This window comes from Bombina bombina, chromosome 11 (assembly GCF_027579735.1).
Source record: "Bombina bombina isolate aBomBom1 chromosome 11, aBomBom1.pri, whole genome shotgun sequence".
NCBI classification, from domain to species: Eukaryota; Metazoa; Chordata; class Amphibia; order Anura; family Bombinatoridae; genus Bombina; species Bombina bombina.
Window position 1 is genome coordinate 37,021,391 of NC_069509.1, and position 8,915 is coordinate 37,030,305.

Below are 8,915 nucleotides of genomic sequence, written 5' to 3' on the forward strand. Positions count from 1 at the left end.
GAGAAACCCAGGTTCTTTTTGTAAGTTCCACCTCTATACTTCTGCAGAGCAAAACAACTCAAGGAACACAACCTCCATCCATTCTCAGAGCAACACAAGCTCCTTCAATCTGCAGAGGAACATAGCTTTCACCCATGAATACAGCAACAGAACCTCCATCCATCTGTAGAGCAACACAACCTCCATCTATCTGCAAATGTATACAGCCTCCATTCATCTCCAAAGGAACACATCCTCCAGTCACCCATATAGCAACATAACCTCCATCCATCTGCAAAGGAACATAATCTCCACCAATCCATAAAGCAACACGCCCTCCATCCATCTGCAGGAACACAATATCCATCTATTGTAGATGAACACAACTTCCATCCAACAATACTGCAACACAACCTCCATCCATCTGCAGATCAACACAACCTCTATCCATCTGCAGAATAAAACAACCTCCATCTATGTGCAGACAAATACAGCCTCCATCCATGTGGAGAGAAACACAACTTCTATCCATCTGCAGACAACACATCTCTATCTATGTGAAGGGCAACACACAACGTCCATCAATCTGAAGAGGAGCAAAACCTCCACCCATGAATACAGCAACACAACCTCCATCCCAGCTGCAAAGGAACACAACCTCCACCCATGAATACAGCAACACAATCTCCATCCATCTGCAAAGGGATATAACTTCCATCCATCTCCAGAGGAACACAACTTCCACCCATCCATACAGAGACACAACTTCCATCCATCTTCAGACAAAAACAGCCTCCATCCATGTAGAAAGCAACACAACCTCCATCCATCCTCAGAGCAACACAACCTCCATCCATGTGTAAGGGAACAGAACATTCACCAATCCATACAGCAACATAACCTCCATTCCTCTGCAAATGTATACAGCCTCCATTCATCTCCAGAGGAACACAGCCTCCAGCCATTCATACAACAACACAAACTCCATCCATCTGCAGAGGAGCACAATATCCATCTATTGTAGAGGAACGCAACCTCCACCCATTCATACAGCAACACATCCTCTATTCATCTGCAGAGCAACACAACCTCCATCTATCTTCAGACAAACACAGCCTCCATCCATCTGCAGAGGAACACAACCTCCACTCATTCATACAGCAACACAACCTCCATCGATCTGTAGAGGAACACAATATCCATTCCTCTGTGGATAAACACAACCTCCAGCTAACCATACTGCAACACAATCTCCATTCCTCTGTAAATGAACACAAGCTCCAACAATCTGCAGAAGTATATAACCTACAACTATCTGCTTCATTTTAAGACACAAAAGTGCAAATTCACAGTTTTTTTGCATCATCTCTCTTGTGTACACATTTTTGCCTGCATCAGTACCTCTGGAAAAGCACAGGGATATAGTCCTATATATGGGCAAACACAGGAATACAGTCCTATACATGGTCAAACACAGGAATACAGTCCTATATATGGGCAAGCACAGGAATACAGTCCTATACATGGGCAAGCACAGGAATACAGTACTATACATGGTCAAACACAGGGATACAGTCCATACATGGGCAAACACAGGAATACAGTCCTATACATGGACAAGCACAGGAATACAGTCCTATACATGGGCACACACAGGAATACAGTCCTATACATGGGCACACACAGGAATACAGTCCTATACATGAGCACACACAGGAATACAGTCCTATACATGTGCACACACAGGAATACAGCCCTATACATGGGCACACACAGGAATACAGTCCTATACATGGGCAAGCACAGGAATACAGTCCTATACATGGGCACACACAGGAATACAGTCTTATACATGGGCACACACAGGAATACAGTCCTATACATGGGCAAACACAGGAATACAGTCCTATACATGGGCACACACAGGAATACAGTCCTATACATGGGCACACACAGGAATACAGTCCTATACATGGGCACACACAGGAATACAGTCCTATACATGAGCACACACAGGAATACAGTCCTATACATGGGCAAGCACAGGAATACAGTCCTATACATGAGCACACACAGGAATACAGTCCTATACATGGGCACACACAGGAATACAGTCCTATACATGTGCACACACAGGAATACAGTCCTATACATGTGCACACATAGGAATACAGTCCTATACATGGGCACACACAGGAATACAGTCCTATACATGGGCACACACAGGAATACAGTCCTATACATGGGCAAACACAGGAATACAGTCCTATACATGGGCACACACAGGAATACAGTCCTATACATGGGCACACACAGGAATACAGTCCTATACATGATCAAACACAGGAATACAGTCCTCTACATGGGCAAGCACAGGAATACAGTCCTATACATGGGCACACACAGGAATACAGTCCTATACATGAGCACACACAGGAATACAGTCCTATACATGGGCAAGCACAGGAATACAGTCCTATACATGAGCACACACAGGAATACAGTCCTATACATGGGCACACACAGGAATACAGTCCTATACATGAGCACACACAGGAATACAGTCCTATACATGGGCACACACAGGAATACAGTCCTATACATGGGCAAGCACAGGAATACAGTCCTATATGGGCACACACAGGAATACAGTCCTATTCATGGGCACACACAGGAATACAGTCCTCTACATGGGCACACACAGGAATACAGTCCTATACATGGGCAACCACAGGAATACAGTCCTATACATGGGCAAACACAGGAATATAGTCCTATACATGGGCACACACAGGAATACAGTCCTATACATGGGCACACACAGGAATACAGTCCTATACATGGGCACACACAGGAATACAGTCTTATACATGGGCACACACATGAATACAGTCTTATACATGGGCACACACAGGAATACAGTCTTATACATGGGCACACACAGGAATACAGTCCTATACATGGGCACACACAGGAATACAGTCCTATACATGGGCACACACAGGAATACAGTCCTATACATGGGCACACACAGGAATACAGTCCTATACATGGGCACACACAGGAATAAAGTCTTATACATGGGCACACACATGAATACAGTTTTATACATGGGCACACACATGAATACAGTCTTATACATGGGCACACACAGGAATACAGTCCTATACATGGGCAAACACAGGAATACAGTCCTATACATGGGCACACACAGGAATACAGTCCTATACATGGGCACACACAGGAATACAGTCCTATACATGGGCACACACAGGAATACAGTCTTATACATGGGCACACACAGGAATACAGTCCTATACATGGGCACACACAGGAATACAGTCTTATACATGGGCACACACAGGAATACAGTCTTATACATGGGCAAGCACAGGAATACAGTCCTATACATGGGCAAGCACAGGAATACAGTCCTATACATGGGCACACACAGGAATACAGTCCTATACATGGACAAGCACAGGAATACAGTCCTATACATGGGCACACACAGGAAGCAGCTTATGAGATGATTGAGTAACTACCTGCCGCTGACAGGCAGGTGGAGCCAGAGAGCCAGCCAGAGCAGGCAGAAGAATAAGCAAGGCTCTCACTGACTCCTCTAGTGGCTCTGGAGAATTAACTCCTGGTACGGCCCCCAGTTAGACACCTTGTCATATTATATGTACATTAAACATGAGTGTAATAGTTTATTACACACAGGAATACAGTCCTATACATGCGCAAGCACAGAAATACAGTCCTATACATGCGCAAGCACAGGAATACAGTCCTATACATGCGCAAGCACAGGAATACAGTCCTATACATGCGCAAGCACAGGAATACAGTCCTATACATGATAAAACACAGGAATACAGTCCTATACATGAGCACACACAGGAATACAGTCCTATACATGAGCACACACAGGAATACAGTCCTATACATGTGCACACACAGGAATACAGTCCTATACATGGGCACACACAGGAATACAGCCCTATACATGCGCAAGCACAGGAATACAGTCCTATACATGCGCAAGCACAGGAATACAGTCCTATACATGCGCAAGCACAGGAATACAGTCCTATACATGGGCACACACAGGAATATAATCCTATTCATGAGCACACACAGGAATACAGTCCTATACATGGGCACACACAGGAATACAGTCCTATACATGGGCAAGCACAGGAATACAGTCCTATACATGGTCAAGCACAGGAATACAGTCCTATACATGGGCACACACAGGAATACAGTCCTATACATGGGCACACACAGGAATACAGTCCTATACATGGGCACACACAGGAATACAGTCCTATACATGGGCACACACAGGAATACAGTCCTATACATGGGCACACACAGGAATACAGTCCTATACATGGGCACACACAGGAATACAGTCCTATACATGGGCACACACAGGAATACAGTCCTATACATGGGCACACACAGGAATACAGTCCTATACATGGGCACACACAGGAATACAGTCCTATACATGTGCACACACAGGAATACAGTCCTATACATGGGCACACACAGGAATACAGTCCTATACATGGGCACACACAGGAATACAGCCCTATACATGGGCACGCACAGGAATACAGTCCTATACATGTGCACACACAGGAATACAGTCCTATACATGGGCAAACACAGGAATACAGTCCTATACATGGGCACACACAGGAATACAGTCCTATACATGGGCACACACAGGAATACAGTCCTATACATGGGCACACACAGGAATACAGTCCTATACATGGGCAAGCACAGGAATACAGTCCTATACATGGGCACACACAGGAATATAGTCCTATACATGGGCACACACAGGAATACAGTCCTATACATGGTCAAGCACAGGAATACAGTCCTATACATGGGCACACACAGGAATATAATCCTATTCATGGGCACACACAGGAATACAGTCCTATACATGGGCACACACAGGAATACAGTCCTATACATGGTCAAACACAGGAATACAGTCCTATACATGGGCACACACAGGAATACAGTCCTATACATGGGCACACACAGGAATACAGTCCTATACATGGGCACACACAGGAATACAGTCCTATACATGGGCACACACAGGAATACAGTCCTATACATGGGCACACACAGGAATACAGTCCTATACATGGGCACACACAGGAATACAGTCCTATACATGGGCAAACACAGGAATACAGTCCTATACATGGGCACACACAGGAATACAGTCCTATACATGGGCACACACAGGAATACAGTCCTATACATGGTCAAACACAGGAATACAGTCCTATACATGGGCACACACAGGAATACAGTCCTATACATGGGCAAACACAGGAATACAGTCCTATACATGGGCACGCACAGGAATACTGTCCTATACATGGGCACACACAGGAATACAGTCCTATACATGGGCACACACAGGAATACAGTCCTATACATGGTCAAACACAGGAATACAGTCCTATACATGGGCACACACAGGAATACAGTCCTATACATGGGCACACAGAGGAATATAGTCCTATACATAGGCACACACAGGAATACAGTCCTATACATGGGCAAGCACAGGAATACAGTCCTATACATGGGCACACACAGGAATACAGTCCTATACATGGGCACACACAGGAATACAGTCCTATACATGTGCACACACAGGAATACAGTCCTATACATGGGCACACACAGGAATACAGTCCTATACATGGGCACACACAGGAATACAGCCCTATACATGGGCACGCACAGGAATACAGTCCTATACATGTGCACACACAGGAATACAGTCCTATACATGGGCAAACACAGGAATACAGTCCTATACATGGGCACACACAGGAATACAGTCCTATACATGGGCACACACAGGAATACAGTCCTATACATGGGCACACACAGGAATACAGTCCTATACATGGGCAAGCACAGGAATACAGTCCTATACATGGGCACACACAGGAATATAGTCCTATACATGGGCACACACAGGAATACAGTCCTATACATGGTCAAGCACAGGAATACAGTCCTATACATGGGCACACACAGGAATATAATCCTATTCATGGGCACACACAGGAATACAGTCCTATACATGGGCACACACAGGAATACAGTCCTATACATGGTCAAACACAGGAATACAGTCCTATACATGGGCACACACAGGAATACAGTCCTATACATGGGCACACACAGGAATACAGTCCTATACATGGGCACACACAGGAATACAGTCCTATACATGGGCACACACAGGAATACAGTCCTATACATGGGCACACACAGGAATACAGTCCTATACATGGGCACACACAGGAATACAGTCCTATACATGGGCAAACACAGGAATACAGTCCTATACATGGGCACACACAGGAATACAGTCCTATACATGGGCACACACAGGAATACAGTCCTATACATGGTCAAACACAGGAATACAGTCCTATACATGGGCACACACAGGAATACAGTCCTATACATGGGCAAACACAGGAATACAGTCCTATACATGGGCACGCACAGGAATACTGTCCTATACATGGGCACACACAGGAATACAGTCCTATACATGGGCACACACAGGAATACAGTCCTATACATGGTCAAACACAGGAATACAGTCCTATACATGGGCACACACAGGAATACAGTCCTATACATGGGCACACAGAGGAATATAGTCCTATACATAGGCACACACAGGAATACAGTCCTATACATGGGCAAGCACAGGAATACAGTCCTATACATGGGCACACACAGGAATACAGTCCTATACATGGGCACACACAGGAATACAGTCCTATACATGGGCACACACAGGAATACAGTCCTATACATGAGCACACACAGGAATACAGTCCTATACATGGGCACACAGAGGAATATAGTCCTATACATAGGCACACACAGGAATACAGTCCTATACATGGGCACACACAGGAAGCAGCTTATGAGATGATTGAGTTACTACCTGCCGCTGACAGGCAGATGGAGCCAGAGAGCCAGCCAGAGCAGGCAGAAGAATAAGCAAGGCTCTCACTGACTCCTCTAGTGGCTCTGGAGAATTAACTCCTGGTACGGCCCCCAGTCAAACACCTTGTCATATTATATGTACATTAAACATGAGTGTAATAGTTTATTACACACAGGAATACAGTCCTATACATGCGCAAGCACAGGAATACAGTCCTATACATGCGCAAGCACAGGAATACAGTCCTATACATGCGCAAGCACAGGAATACAGTCCTATACATGCGCAAGCACAGGAATACAGTCCTATACATGAGCACACACAGGAATACAGTCCTATACATGAGCACACACAGGAATACAGTCCTATACATGGGCAAGCACAGGAATACAGTCCTATACATGAGCACACACAGGAATACAGTCCTATACATGGGCACACACAGGAATACAGTCCTATACATGTGCACACACAGGAATACAGTCCTATACATGTGCACACACAGGAATACAGTCCTATACATGGACAAGCACAGGAATACAGTCCTATACATGGGCAAACACAGGAATACAGTCCTATACATGGGCAAACACAGGAATACAGTCCTATACATGTGCAAGCACAGGAATACAGTCTTATACATGCGCAAGCACAGGAATACAGTCCTATACATGAGAAAGCACAGGAATACAGTCCTATACATGGTCAAACACAGGAATACAGTCCTATACATGCGCAAGCACAGGAATACAGTCCTATACATGATAAAACACAGGAATACAGTCCTATACATGAGCAAGCACAGGAATACAGTCCTATACATGAGAAAGCACAGGAATACAGTCCTATACATGAGAAAGCACAGGAATACAGTCCTATATATGGTGTTTGTTGTGATATTATAATATATAATGCTTTCTTCCTAGTTTGTGCTCTGACTTGTAAATGTATATAATTGTTGCAAAGAAGCAGGGGCGGGGACAGTGTTGTTGGAGTGAGGAACCAGGAAATAAAGTGTGTAGTTAGTTGCTGTATAAATGGACTCTGTGTTAGATATATTTCTAAACCACCTGGATTTACAAACACTACATTTTGGCGACGAGGATTATGTTTGAACCCTATTGCTTTGTCTCAGCAAACAGTGAGTAACCTGTTGCAATACACACACAAGAATGGCTGCATGTAATGAATACAACTTCCCTGTGTTTAACTCTGATGCAGAACTAAGCTCAGTAGGCCCAAGATGGCTAAAATGGATTCAGAGATTTGAAAATTATCTTATTGCTTTGGATGTTACTGATGCAAACAGAAAAAAGGCTTTACTGCTTCATTTAGCTGGAGAAAAAGTGTATGACATTTATGATACCTTGTCTGCAACCACTGACTCATACAATGATGTTAAAGATAAACTGACAACATATTTTCTCCCCAAAAAGAACACTCAGTATGAAATATACACATTCAGGCAGGCAACACAACAGGGTGATGAACCTTTAGATGCATTTCAAACCAGGTTACGTTTACTAGCAAAGAATTGTGAGTTTTCTAATGTTGAAAATGAGATTAAAGCACAGATAATACAAAGCTGCACTTCTTCAAAACTTAGGAAATATGCACTGAGACAATCTGAACTATATTTAAAAGATTTGCTTGATTATGGCAGAACATTAGAAATTGCTGACAGGCAAGCTGCAAGCATAGAAAATAGATCTACTGAAGATCAGTTTATTACAAATAGAGTTCAAAAAGACAGTTCAACAGTACAGCCCACAAGAAAGAAACAGATCTCATGTGTGTTATGCAGGAACTGTGGGGGTTTCTATCCACATAATGGGACTTGTCCTGCAAGGAATAAGCAATGCAGGGCATGTGGGAAATTTAATCACTTTGCAAAGCAATGTAGAACAAA